General features: G+C 33.4%; 1 long non-coding RNA gene across 1 annotated transcript; it reads right to left on the bottom strand.

Moving 5' to 3' along the window:
* Positions 1 to 1,040: 1,040 nt before the first annotated feature.
* Positions 1,041 to 13,135, bottom strand: LOC147076635 (uncharacterized). The gene is made up of 3 exons (XR_015069672.1): positions 12,886 to 13,135; positions 3,219 to 3,359; positions 1,041 to 2,999 (listed from the first exon to the last, which is right to left on the bottom strand). It is a non-coding gene; the product is annotated as an uncharacterized LOC147076635 (long non-coding RNA).
* Positions 13,136 to 14,813: the final 1,678 nt, after the last annotated feature.

The following is a 14,813-nucleotide window of genomic DNA, read 5'->3' as shown; positions in this document are numbered from 1 at the left end:
GGAATGTTTCAAACACTGGATATTTAAAAAACTTCAAAATGTCCCACCATTTGCAATAATAGTACTTACCTACCTGCAGAAAATCCCTCAAGGGCGTCTGATAGGGTGAACAAACACCTGTTGGTCATATAATGTTGCGAAGTGGGAAGGTGGTTTTATATAATGTAAAACCCCACTATTGTGTATATTAGTAAGATTCCTTTCATCCCGCCAATTACAATTATTTATGTTTATGAATAACATATTACGAAAAAAATAAAATACTTGTAAGAATGTGAACACTGTGCATAAATAAAGTAACTTGTGGTTACGCTCGGGAATTTATGATTTTTTCATTCACACCTCTCCCTTAGAACGAAATCATGAGTATTTTTCTTTAATCAATTTGAAAGTTACCAGATGTCCATGATTACAGAGGCTCACGTAGTGCAGTGCGTAATGCGCTGGAATTATATCCGAGATTTCCGAGTTCAACCGCGGTAACGTCACACTACATTTATTTGATTTCCTCATAACTTGGTTGTCCGTGACTCGTTTATATTACTGATGAGTTAAGGCAGATAGGTACTAATTTAAATTTACGTAGGAAAGTATTTGGATGGAATAAGAACGATGGGAATAATATAGTCAAGGAAAGAAAAGTGTTAAAGGTTTTATTTCAAAGTAATGATTTATTGTTAGCAGAGGAACCAATAATTTGATATTAGTCATCTTACTGACTAGTAATCTTAAGATTTGAATAATAACAACTGTACAGTTGGGTAATGTGCCTTATATAACTACCAAGTAACAAAGATTCCTGATGAGCAAAAGGAGTAGGGACCAAAGTTAAGTACTAATTCACCCTGTCTCACCCCACCATATGGGTAAGCACAAGTTCGCGCTTTTCACCTTGGCCCATCGCCAACACTCGCAATGGCAGGTCTGAAATAAAGGCGTATCAATATTATTAATTGCTCGATCTTGACGGTCAAGAATAATTTGCTGTTTGAATAGGTTATTCATCTAGGGTTTAGGGTTTCTTATTGTAAATCGCAATATTGTAATATATATTTTTTTATTAATTTTAGATAGGTATACATTGACTATATAATGTTTTAAAATAACAGGCTACAAGACTTAATGACAGTAGTGTTTCTCTTCGGACCCAATTGTATATCTAGTTTTGACTTTTTTTTTAAATTCACAAACATAATTATTAATTAATAACACTTAGGAAACAGATTATTTTGCATTTTTATGGCTGAATGTTTTGATTAGTTTTAACCAACGTATATTTAGGTAAAAGTATTATAATGAAAACCAATTAAAACAGAAAAATAAATTATTTTAAACATTAGTGAATAATAATATTTAAAGGGATATACATTTAAAATATTGCCACATACACCTTCAAAACATCTTCATTGCTAGTATTTGCATTAGAATTACTATACAAATAGAAAAATGTTTTATGATATGTAAGGATGGCTAAGTTGTTTTCAGTTGTGATCGATGTAACAAATTGATAGCAAACAAAAATATAACTTTTTACGTAACAAACTGAACTGTTATGGTTTTCCACTCGAATGTCTCAATTTATGCTTTTTAAGATAACTGAGCTTCGTACATTTATATATGCATACCTCGCATTGATGTGGTTTGTCACTAGTATGTGTCAATTTATGATTTTTGAGACTACTAATTTGCATAAATCTTTTAAAACACACATCACACTGATGTGGTTTTTCGCCAGTATGCGTCATTTTATGGATTTTGTGATGACCACTTCTCAGAAATCTTTTAAAACACACGTCGCATTGATGTGGTTTTTCGCCAGTATGTATCATTTTATGTTTTTTGAGATTACAATTGAATTGAAAAAATTTAAAACACACATCGCATTGATGTGGTTCGTCACTATTATGCGTCATTTTATGTGTTTTGAGATTACTAATCTGCAGAAAAATTTTGAAACATACATCGCATTGATGTGGTTTTTTGCCTGTATGTGTCAGTTTATGTTTTTTAAGACTATAAATTTTCATAAATCTTTTAAAACACACATCGCATTGATGTGGTTTTTCGCCAGTATGTGTCATTTTATGTTTTTTGAGACTACTAATTTGCAGATATCCTTTAAAACACACATTGCACTGATGTGGTTTTTCGCCGGTATGTATCATTTTATGTTTTTTGAGATCAATATTTCGCTGAAAAAATTTAAAACACACATCGCATTGATGTGATTTTTCACCAGTATGTGTCATTTTGTGTGTTTTGAGATTACTATTTTGCAGAAATCTTTTAAAACACACATCGCACTGGTGTGGTTTTTCGCCAGTATGTGTCATCTTGTGCGTTCTAAGAATATCAAGTCGCTGAAAACTTTTAAAACACACATTGCACTGATGTGGTTTTTCGCCAGTATGTATCATTTTATGTTTTTTGAGGTCACTATTTCGCTGAAAAAATTTAAAACACACATCGCATTGAAGTGATTTTTCGCCAGTATGTGTTTTCTTGTGTGATCTAAGATTATCAATTCGTTGAAAATTTTTAAAACATACATCGCATTGATGTGGTTTTTCACCAAAATATACCTTATGAATACCACGCTTCGAGATTTTATATGATTGACCATTGCATTCTATATGCTTTTCGCCAGTATGCGTATCATATGACTCAATCTGCTTAGACTTCATGCACGAAATGAAGTGACTATTTAGATGATTTACAGATCCAAACACTCCACAACAGTCTTTGCAAATAAAGTTACGCGGAAAATATGTAACTCTTCTCAACATAATTCGAACTTCCTTTTGCACGTATAATTTCTGAACTTCCTTTTTGATGTTTTGATCATCTATTGTTATCTCTGAATGGTGTTTCGACATATCTCTGACGTAATCGGTTGCATGTGCTATTTTATTGTTGACCAGGTTATTGTCAACTATATCTTTTCTCACGATGTCCAGTGTTTTACTGTAACGTACTGTGAAATACTGCTGAGTAGAGATCTATAAAAAACAGAGTTGGTATTTTCAATTTAATTATATTAAAATAAATAAATTATGATTGTGTCCCTTAATATCGGATTGATAGGTAGTATTTGGTTTGACAGTTGATTGTTTTAAATATTAAAAAGTGTGTAAAAATTAATAAAAGTTGATGTGTTACTATGAAAATTTACAGTATTATCGAGATTAAAAATAAATTTTATAATTGAACGTACCTACCTGATCTATATGATGAGAGCAGCCAGGTCGAGGATTTTCATTATTAATTTGGTTGATTGCTTTGTCAACAAATTCTTCTTTGATGACGATTCTTTCATCATCATTCTCAGACTTTATATTAATCAGACCGTTTTCAAGCTTCTGCAAATAACATAATTATCAATTTAAAGTAATATTGTAATACATACCTATTATTATTAATGTAACGGTGTCCCAAAATTTACGCAAGATATGAATTATGCGCCATTTGTGCGGTAAACTGACGTCAAATAAACGACTCGTACGAACAACGCGTTTTCATTATTGAGCTATATTTAAAAAAAAATAAGGTCGGAATACTGATTTAACTTCATCACCTGTGAAGAGATTAATTAAAAATTCGGGTACTGGACAGGGACGGCTCTAGTAATGGAGCATAGTTTGCACTGCACTCCCATCATCGATTAAATAAAAATATTTAATATAAAATCCCCATGTATTCAGAAAAATGCGATATCTAAAACTTATACGAAATCAATCATTTTGAATTCCGCGCGTATTCGAATGGTGATACACATCTTTTCGACGCGCCGTCACCGTCTACCAATGAATACGTAACTACACCAATGGGACGCGACCAATACACATACCTCCATCGGTGAGATACGCCAAGGAGCAAAATTCAAAGTGTACCTTGAAATTTACACTATTTTTCACGCATACATTTAAAAATTCGTATTGACAAATGAGGCTAGTAGAATCAAAACCAACAAAGTTCTATAAAACTACGTGAGTCTTCGTTGGAAATGATGTTTTCCAAGTTAATTCTACAGGGGGTTGCTTGTACCTAATGCCATAGCACACAAAGGTTAACTCGGCGTTCGGACAATAATATCATAAACTGGCCGATATAAATATTCCAACACAAGCGCTTAGGCCACGCGTCGAGATATAGTTGGAAGCCTAATTATTATAATGACTTACGTCATGTCGATGCATGAAGTGCAAAAATAGAATCATATTCCCTACTTATTTATCAAACGGTAGTTTAGTTAGTTTAGTTCAACGTAAGCCGCTCCCGATTTCACCAATTTCGCCGATATTTTTATGCTAACGTTGGTGGACTAATTTTTTTATTTTCATTTTGAGATTACCCTATTTCTATTAGTGAGATTTTGAGCGTTTTTCAATAGGTAGGTATCTTAAATTTGATGTATTACACACAGTAAAGTACAGTTCAGCTTGTTGATATGGTCAACTCAGGTACATTATGATTTTAATCAGGTGGGTATTTCACAGAAAGGTTGTTATTGAGAATAAATAGGTAGGTACTTAGGTGTAGAATTGTAGACGTAGGTGGGTAGGTAGCTACTAACAATTAATTATCCTAGTGTTTGCCGCATTGAAGTAGGTAGGTACATATGACATATAATATCTATTATTCCGTTTATTTTGTACATATAGGTAGGTAGGTACCTAGTCAATATGAAGGAAAATGGGGCATGGGTACTGTCGTTGAATGGGAATTTTACTAGTGGAATTATTGTTCATCGTTATTTTAATTAGCGATTCACATCGAAACGGATGACAGTTTACATTGGCCGATATTATTAGCTCAGCTAGGTATTCATTCATTGAACGGTACCTACCTACCTATTTATAGTTTTTCTTATTTGAAACGATAATGGGGCCCTATTTCGTGGTCGATTTGAGACTAGGTGATAGGTACCTACCTATTTTGATAGGTAAGTACGATAATAAGGCCCCATTTCTTTCCTGGTCATTTTGAGATTAGGTAGGTAACATTTACCTTATCGTTAGGTAGGTAACTGTGTAGGTAGTATGACGATAGGTACCCACTGTCTTATAGGTTAATGGGAATTAATTTTCCGAGTCGAATTCATGAAGCAATTATTATTCACATCAGCGCATCATCTATTTTATAGGTGGCTAAGTATACAAGACTGCTTTCGGATCACAATATGTGCTAATACTTCGATACAACCCTACCCGGGATAGCTGCCGTAGCGGCAGAATGTCATCAATGGGAATTTCGAGTATAAATCGACGATTCAATTCAATAACGTCATCGTAGCTATCGTGACAATGTATTCATTAATCGAAGTTGCGATTTTATATGACAGATCGCAGCACTGTCGTATCGTGGGAACGTTCTGCGATTTGAATCTGACGTGGCTGATTTTTCAAGAAAATACCGAAGATATTGATTTTTCCCACTCAATATCGATGTTTTGGCTGAAATATATTCAATAAGCGTGACACTCATCATGTTAAATGTGTCGAAATTCCTTTGTTGCAAAGTTTATTTCATTTTTTGCAGTTCGACGTTCAACATAGGGGTAGATTGGCAATGCGCGGAGGTGACATTTATTTTGTTAGATTAATTTTACAATCTAATACGAGTATCACTATCTTATTACTCAATGGAAAACGTTAAAACTTTGGAATATGTAAATAAGCATCGTCTGAAACATATCTACGACGGGGCCACACGCAATGAATTTTTCAAAATTGGTGGTCACAGGAGTTCCGTAAACAACGCGACCGAATTATGCCAAATAATCAGCTATGTTTCACATTAATCGCTTCAAAATCATACGTCTATTTAAATTGTGTACTGAAGAGAGCTAGCCGCTTACCTAGCCGGCTGGCTTTATATTTTAGTAATTAATTTTTAAAAATCTGGTAATTTAATGCTTAATTATAAATAATGAATAATTATTATTAACGTGACAAATTTAAACTTAATACAGTAGAGAAGATTTCTACGTTACTGTTGGAGCATTATTGATACTTCAACTTTTTACGAATAATAATTTACTGGAAGTATTTAGCGAAAGTGTTACCCTATTAAAAATAATTTGTACAATTCCGATGATTTCAGTGGAAAGTGAGCGTTGTTTCTCAACTTTACAAAGGGTTAAGTCATTTTTGAGAAATACATTGATTCAAGACAGGCTAAATGCTTTTGCGATGTTAAGTATAGAAAAACAATTGATATCGTCAATACCAGACTTTAATGTTCGTGTTATCGACGTGTTTTCAAAATCGATGGAAGATGGACTTCTTGCATAAATAGATGAGTCTTTTTTGCACTCCCTCATATTCTTGTCACCGGCCGCCACTGGTACTGGATCAATTAATTGGTGATCGTATACAGTTAGGCCGTCTTCAAAAAGTCATTCAACCCAAAACATCGAAGCAGTTCGTGAGAGTGTTGCTGGGAGACCAAAAACATCAATTATTCGGCACCGCGGTCAAGAATTAGACAGTTCGAGATGCTTCTTGCTTGTGGCGAATTTCGATTACAATTTTAATTACATAAGATACTCCGTGCAGTTCTGGAGATAATTTTTTCTCAGCATGTTACTCATGATGTAAAATGCAATGAGTAAACAAGCTATCTGGGTGTCCAACGTCTTTAACTTTTGCAACAACTCCTGAACGATGTCCAGTAATGCTTGTGACATCATCTGTGCACACCCCCACACATTTCTTCAATTCTATACTGTGTTCTAAGAAATAACCATTAATTTCATTAAATATTTGAGAGCCGGTTGTTCTACCCGGTAAGGATAGCAAAGAGAGGAGTTTTTCCTATAATTCTCCTTGATAATCAAACCTTACAAAACAAAGAAGACATTTAAAACCTAAAATTTTAGAACCTTAGAAAATAGTAAAGATAAAATAAACAAACTGGAGAAAAGCGGAGTTTATAAATTAACATATGGCACATGTAGTCTATGCTACATTGGTCAATCTGGCAGGCTAATAAAAATTCGTTTCGAAGAGGACCTCCGGTCTTTTAGGAATGGTAAAACAGGTTCTCAGTTTGCTAAACATTTGATATCAAATTCGCATAGCATCAGTAATAATACAATGCCAGAATGTTTGCATATATGTAATAAAGGTCTAAAATTAAATTTACTCAAACAGTTGGAAATTAATCGCGAATTATCCAAAGGTAATACCATTATAAATGAAAATTTGGTAATGCATTCGTCGCCTCTATTAAATATAATTTAAACACAAGATTAAGACAATTATACTAATAATATTTTAATTAATTAATAATGTCAATAAATAACCAAAGTACTCGAACACTGTAATTTTGATAAATTTTGATATCCATTAAAAAACCCACTTAGGGTTTTCAAAGTATTAATAATACGTATACAAATTCATAATATTGCTGGAACGAATAAGAAAATGTATTCTGTCTCCATCTATACACGTATAGTATTCAAACAAAGGCAAACGGCTTATCTGAATAGTCTTGATAATGGTGTTACAACCGAAATAGCTATCGACAAACCTTTTAAAAACCTGTAGAATTTAATATTAATTATATTTTCATTTCTTTTAAAATGGAATTCTACCAAGTAAATGCTAACTCAATTAACAAAGAAGAATTGTTTTGTTAAGTTGTCTGTTGTTTCGTCAAGTTGAATCGAATAAAACGTAAAATTTTTCACAAGTGCGATCACTTGATTTTCAATATCTTTAATTCTTTGTTGCACACTGCTAGCGGACATAGAAATTTCTTTCAGTTTAGCAAGACAACAGGCAAGACTTAATTAAATCTTCTCCAAACGTATACGGTTTTTTACATCTCGCGATTTCAAGGGCTTTCAAATAAGAACATTTTACCAAGGGCTTATCTTCAACAAACATATTATTTTGCAAATGCACTTTTTGCTTTCGAAATTTGTCACTAGTCCTTTGGAAGTAGTCAGTTGGCTAATTAGCTAAATCTGGAAAAATATTATAAGAATATACTGAAACTTTTTAATAAATACGAAAATTGCAAATGCATTAAAATTACTCTGCGGACCACAAAAATTCTCTCACGGACCACCGGTTGAGGACCACTGCTCTATAGAACTATGACAGGCAATGACAGGTCATCCATTGACAACAACGGGAGGGGCGGAAAAGGTAGGAGCAGTACGTTTGAATGTATCGGCTTTTTACTTGAGTCGGCAATGGCTGGAGGCATCATCGGACCATTTTTCTTCGAAAATGCGACTGGTCAGGCAATAACGCTACCGCGACATGATATTCCAATTTTTTAAACCTAAATTGCAAGAGAAGGATGTGGATAACATGTGAGTTCTTCAAGCCGATACCACATGCCATACATCCCGAGAAATAATTCAACTACTGCATGATCCATTTCCTGGACGTATAATTACCCGTTTTAGTGATAAGAATTGGCTGCCCAGGTCATGCAAGTTAACGCCGTTGGCCTTTTTTTCTTTGGGGTTTTTTGAAGTCAAAGGTTTATGCCAACAAGCTTACGATTACCCACGCCTCAAAAAAGGAAATTGAGCACTGTATCAAAGAAATTCCGCCACATTTATGCGAAACGGTCATGGAGAATTTCGATAAAAGAGTGCGTATGTGCCAGCAAAGCCGACGAAGCCATTAACCCTGATATTCTATTCAACTATTCCCTACATACAGTAAACGTAATGAAACAATACAAATTTTACAATTTTTAATGAATAACCTGTGTTTTCTATCAAAATTACTTCATGCGTGAATTTTGCAAGTAGTTGCAAGGGGTGCAGTTGGCCGTTTAGATCCGCATAACTAATCAGACGTATTTGCTTTCATTGAAAAAATAATACATGTTCATTTTCAAGTTCAGGTTCAGGTGTTACTAAGTTTTTAAAATTCAGTTACATCCTGCCCACCCAAAACATAATAATTAGGGTAAGTGACACGGCCTTAAAATGTGTGCCATCAGCCGACATTTTCTTTCAATAAATTTGTGTCGTCACAACTTTTCGGTCCGACCTTAAATGTCGATTCTCACTTGCAAATACGTGGCCTACCTCTAAACAAAGCTATAACAATTATGTATTGAGTCCCATAGTACAATCTGAGCGACTTATAGCCCCTCAGAGTGAACTATGGATGAGTTTTCTTTCAAGAAGGCCAAACGGTCTTATAAGGTGAAATGTAAGTAATTAAAATGTATAGGATTAAGGTTAAAAATAGATAATAAATTGTAAACGACTTATGGGATGTCAATTGCTAAACAATGTAAATAAATGTCCATTTGTATTAAATCTGATTTTGAATTATATAAAAATAAATTTAATTTTTTTCAAATTTGGTCGCGATCTATTTACCGCTGCCAAAGTAAAATAACTTAAATAAATAAATTATGATATCAAATATTGTCGTAATTTAAATCTAATGATTACATTTTGTAATTACTGCTTACACACGTCTAAATTAAATAATAAATTAATGTTTTGAGTTGTAATAAAAAGGGTACGAATTTAAGTACTTACTTTTGTAAAAGCTAGATGAAGGAATTTCAAAAAATAGAAATTCTGAAAATTTAAGTCCAAGGACTCGGTTGCTCTCCTAATTTACAAATAAAAATTGTTCTTTAGATCTGTCAATTAAACTCGACAGATCAATATTAAATTACCCGAAATAGGTAATTTTCAAATTCAATAAATAAATACTTGACATAGAAATCTAGACTGAAACTAATATTATACCTTTAAGTTGAAGTGTTCTATAAATGTAATTAAATAAATTTTAATCGTAACTACTTCCGGTTGCCCCAGTTAGCGCGCAAAGTTCTGCATAAAAGAAACGAACAAATTCGATTTCTGCCATTCTCTTTATGCGCACGTAACCGATCGGTGGTTTTAATGATTCACGTCCATGTTACGCTTTATTTTGAGCAAAAATATTTTCATTTTTTCTTACCGCTAACCCGATAAATGAATTAGTAAATATTTGGACAATCTGTGTCAAAAGTACTACAGTGACTTTCACGATTGCCACTAAACTTGTACCACTTATAGGTATTTATAAATTGCTTATTTTTATTTAATTAAATAATCATAATTTTCCGGAAAAGCCGGGAAATAAACGGCTTTTCTGTGATTGGTCCAAGACTTTGGCTTTTGGCTCTGTGGAGGAGGTAGGAAATCCCTCATTGGTCCATTTTTCGCGCGTGAACACGCCTAGAAAAGTCATGTAAGACCCTTGAGGTCCCCTTTTAACATATTAAGTTGATAAAATCTATACTTTGATAACAAGTATTTGAACCTTTACACATAAACGTAATCTCTTGATTAAAAATATAAGTAATTCTTTAGTTATTCAAAGAAAACATAAAATTAGAGTGGGGGGAATGACGTCAAAATCTCGGGTCTTCCCCATTCGGGGCCTATATAACGCCATACATTTCCATCTACTTCAGTTGCCGATTTTCCAATAGTGCCGAGAGGTCTTGTTCGAAAGCGATCCGAATTCGCATAGTTTTTAAATATTTTCGCGATATATTTCATTCGCGGAATATTTCCGACGCGTCACAGGTCTGACGTCATAGTAGATGACGTGTGATTCGGGCTGTCAGGTGATGTTGTAAACAACATATCTACATAGTAACGCGTCATCAATTCGCGATCTATTTTTTTTTTTTATAAAAGAAGCATAGCTTCTTAAAGTTTACGGTCGGCGACTCATAGTTATAAGTGTGTAATCGTACATAAAATAAATATAAAATAATTATAATTAGTTAACTTTATCTAATAAATAAGTTAAATAAGTTTTATAAAATAATTAAGTAATTATTTGTAATTAAATTAAAGTGTATAATTGTCGATAAACAATTAAATAAAATAAATTTATTTATCAAGAATAATTTAATAAATAATTTAAACAATATTACTTCAAGGAGTTTTTATTTTTTGAAAATAATCCGCGAAGTATTTTACGAAAAACATCTGATACTAAAGAAAGTGACAGATAGTCAGCTGACTTTGACGTTTACGTATATGTTTACGGAAATAAGTTTGAATTTGAGGTTAATTAAATAATTAACAACCCAGACCCCAACCTATTACTAGGTGGTGATTCTTAAACATTGTTAATATGAGTAAACACATAAGTTAAATAATATCGTCGTAGTGTATTCTAAAAGAGTCAGACAAGAACTTTAGTTGACCACCCTCTCCCAAATAGTACTGAGCTAACCAAACAAAGGTTCTTAATCGGTCTGAGGGCAGGACCGGTTGAAGATAAAGTACCTTTGGGACTATTCCGGTACCGGGGTATCGTCATAAGCTTAGGGCGATTCGGTATTTCTATTTATTTTCATATAATTCATATTATTTGTACTTATTTGTTTTCGTTGAAATAAGAAAACATAATATTAAATATTTATTATGCCCCGCCCCACCTTACCAACCCAAAAACAATAAAAAAGATTCTTAAATTTATAAAATATCTAAAATGATGTATCGATTAAAGGCATAATTATATATATATATAATAGATAAACACATATTTTTGACTTATTTATACCATGGCTTGGATTAGGCAGTGTTTAATGGAATTTTAAAAACTACACAATGTAGTCTGAATTCAATGAAAGCAAATACGTTTGACCGAGAAAGTTTAGTGTAGGTACTTTAAAACAGTATACAAATTATGATCAACCAGAGTTATTCTACCGCTGGGTAGGCGTCCCACAGCTCTTTCTGCCGCTATTAGTGGCCACCAATGTATGCTGCATTAAATTTGGCAATTAACTTTACACTCACCGGATGATATACCAGTACAATGCCATTACATTAGTTTAGCAGCAACACATCGCGTACTTTTTTCTGCCTCACCTTAGTCTTGTCGTGTGAAATCTAACATGCACCTCACCATAATATGTTGAAGCCACTAGTAATTTTACGACAATTTTTTTACACTATTCGCACACATTGGTTGATTTATTTAATTTAAACATAAATCTGTTGAAATCAACTTTTGCTGATAGTCATTCTCATAGTGTGTCTTTGACAGGGTTGACATATACATGTTTTTTATGATGTAGGTAAAAAAGTGACGCGTATTGAGTAATAAGCGGCGTCTACATATTATGACCTGAAACGATTGTGGATATTTTTAACCTCCACCTCCTCTCCCCATCGACACATTTCGGCACATAACCGTTTACCCCCCGATCCTGTATATATTACGTCACATTTTTGACACCCCATAAAAATTAGAGAAATGTATTAATTTTAAACATTTATCTTTAAATCCTCGATCCCCAATAATGTGTATTCAGATCCTTTTGTATTTTTTGTCTACTTTGTATCTCACATTTACTCCCACCCCTAGTAACGAATCATCACAGACTCCCTCTTTAGAGTGTGACGACATATATGGACGGCCCCTAAACTGCTTGCCTGACATGATCAACAAAAAATATCATTACCAATAATTAATAGCTATTCGCTGGTGTAATAAAACATGCCCTTGCTGTATTACGAGAATATCTACTCTATAGGTAGGTAGGTACCTGTCTAAATATCATTTGCTGCTTTACTTATAATTGTTCACAGTAAGAGTATAATAAAATCAAGCGTCAACACGATCGAGTTGGTACCTGAATCGTGCCGTGTAATTGGCCACCACGAACATTGACTCTCGTTGTGTCTGCGAGTCTGCCGGTGTAATTAGGATTTTCTAAGAAAAAACCAATGCACTAACACTATTTTGTTTTAGCCCGGCAACAGAATAGTAGGTAATTATGTTTTTGCAACTTGGTAGAATTTACTTCCGTTTAGAAATTGACTTCAACTTCACTGACAAAACTATGAATATCTTCGCCTAAACTAATTAGGAATCAACTTACTTCCTTGAAGTGGATACTATCGCTATCTTCGCCGATATTTTCCTGTTTGACTGACACGTCAAATTTAACCTTCCTCTTGAAGTGATTTACGGCAATCCATTGGTATGCACCGTCGCTGATGACCTCCGCCGGTTCATCATGCAAAATTCCATCGTTTGGTTCAGTTTTTACTTCCATTTTATGCAATATTTCACACTAAAGTCTTTCAATTATTACTTCACAACGGCGTGGTTTGTTACTGTCATAGAACAGTGTTGCCATCTTTTCAAAGCGGAAATATAGTACAGAGCCTCTAAAATTATACTATTTGGGGAAAATAGATAGTACGCGTTGTCATCAGAATCTGTTGAAAATTTATACTTAAGTTTTTTGTTTCTCAGAAAAAAATAACAGATAATTTGAAAAACTCAGAGACCACTTTTTATTTAGGTACCTCTTCCGACTAAAAATGCTTACCGAAGAATTCAAGAAATTTCATTTTATACCAAGGTATTTTTTTACGTTTTTCGATCAATTTTTGTTCCATGTTTTCCAGATCTTCTTATATCGCGAAATTATAGTACTTTTCAAATGAAATGAAACATAGAATTTTTAATACTTTTATATATTTTTTCCGATATTCAAAATTTATAGTATTTTGGGCGTACTATACTTGTTTTATATCGTACATAATATTACCGGACCAAAATTATTGTACAAATACTATATTATAGTACGGGTCATTCGCAAAACATGCCTGAGATGGCAAAATAAAATGATAGATTTTTACATAGGTCGGTACTTACCTAATTAAAAAGATTCTAGAAAATAGCGTTTTAAAAAATGTAGTATAATTAATATTACCACTTAACATTGTTTTTTCAAGTACAGAGAACGAAAAAGAGTAATAGTATTTTACTACCAATTCAAAATTAAGTTTGGTTGTCATAATAATAATATTATTATTTTGTATATAGAACATTTTTGTTTAATTATTGTAGAATAAGTTGGTATTTAGTTTAATAATTTATTACATTATAATATTATCATACACGCACATTCGCTTGATTACTACACATTGAGTGCATAAATATATGTACTTACTGCCACCTTGATTTTTCTATGTGGGTACTACGAGGGTGGGTCAATAATTCCTTAGAAAAAAGCATTAAAACATTTTTTATTTTTGTATTTCTTTTTTATTTCTCAACATAATCTCCTTGGAGCTCAATACACTTGGTTAGACGTTTCTCAATTTTTTTTAAACCGTCAGAAAAATAAGTTTTCGGAAGGTCCTCAAAATAAGCATTTGTCCGATCGATGACTTCTTCATTTGAAAAAAAACGTTGTCCACTTAGCCATTTTTTTAAGTTTGGGAAAAGGAAAAAGTCACTGGGGGCTAAATCTTGCGAATACGGTGGGTGGTCGACCAATTCGAACTTCAAGTCTTCAATTTTAGCCATTGATCGTAAACATGTGTGAACACGGGCATTGTCCTGATGAAAGAGGATTTTTTTCCTGTTTAAATGAGGCCGTTTTTCTTCAATTTTGTTTTTTAGCTGGTCCAATAAAGATGCATAATAATCCCCTGTTATTGTTTTTCCTTTTTCCAAATAGTCAACGAAAATAATTCTACGTGCATCCCAAAATACAGTAGCCATAACCTTACCAGCTGATTTTACGGTTTTCGCCTTCTTTGGACATGGTTCGCCTTTCGCAATCCACTGCTTTGACTGTTCTTTCGTCTCGGGAGTATAGTGGTGTATCCATGTTTCATCTACAGTCACAAAGCGACGAAAAAATTCATCCGGATTGCGTTGCATGAGCGACAACAGGGCTTTAGAGGCCACCACCCTATTGCGTTTATTGTCGACTGTGAGCAAACGCGGCACCCATCTTGCAGAAACTTTTTTCATGCCCAATTTGTCATGTAAAATAGAAATGACGCT

Source organism: Rhyacophila brunnea, unplaced genomic scaffold (genome assembly GCF_057557595.1).
Source record: "Rhyacophila brunnea isolate RB1 unplaced genomic scaffold, BYU_Rbru_1.0 scaffold_13, whole genome shotgun sequence".
Classification (NCBI taxonomy): Eukaryota; Metazoa; Arthropoda; class Insecta; order Trichoptera; family Rhyacophilidae; genus Rhyacophila; species Rhyacophila brunnea.
The sequence above is the reverse complement of the archived record's forward strand: the minus strand, read 5'-3'. Positions and strand labels throughout refer to the sequence as shown.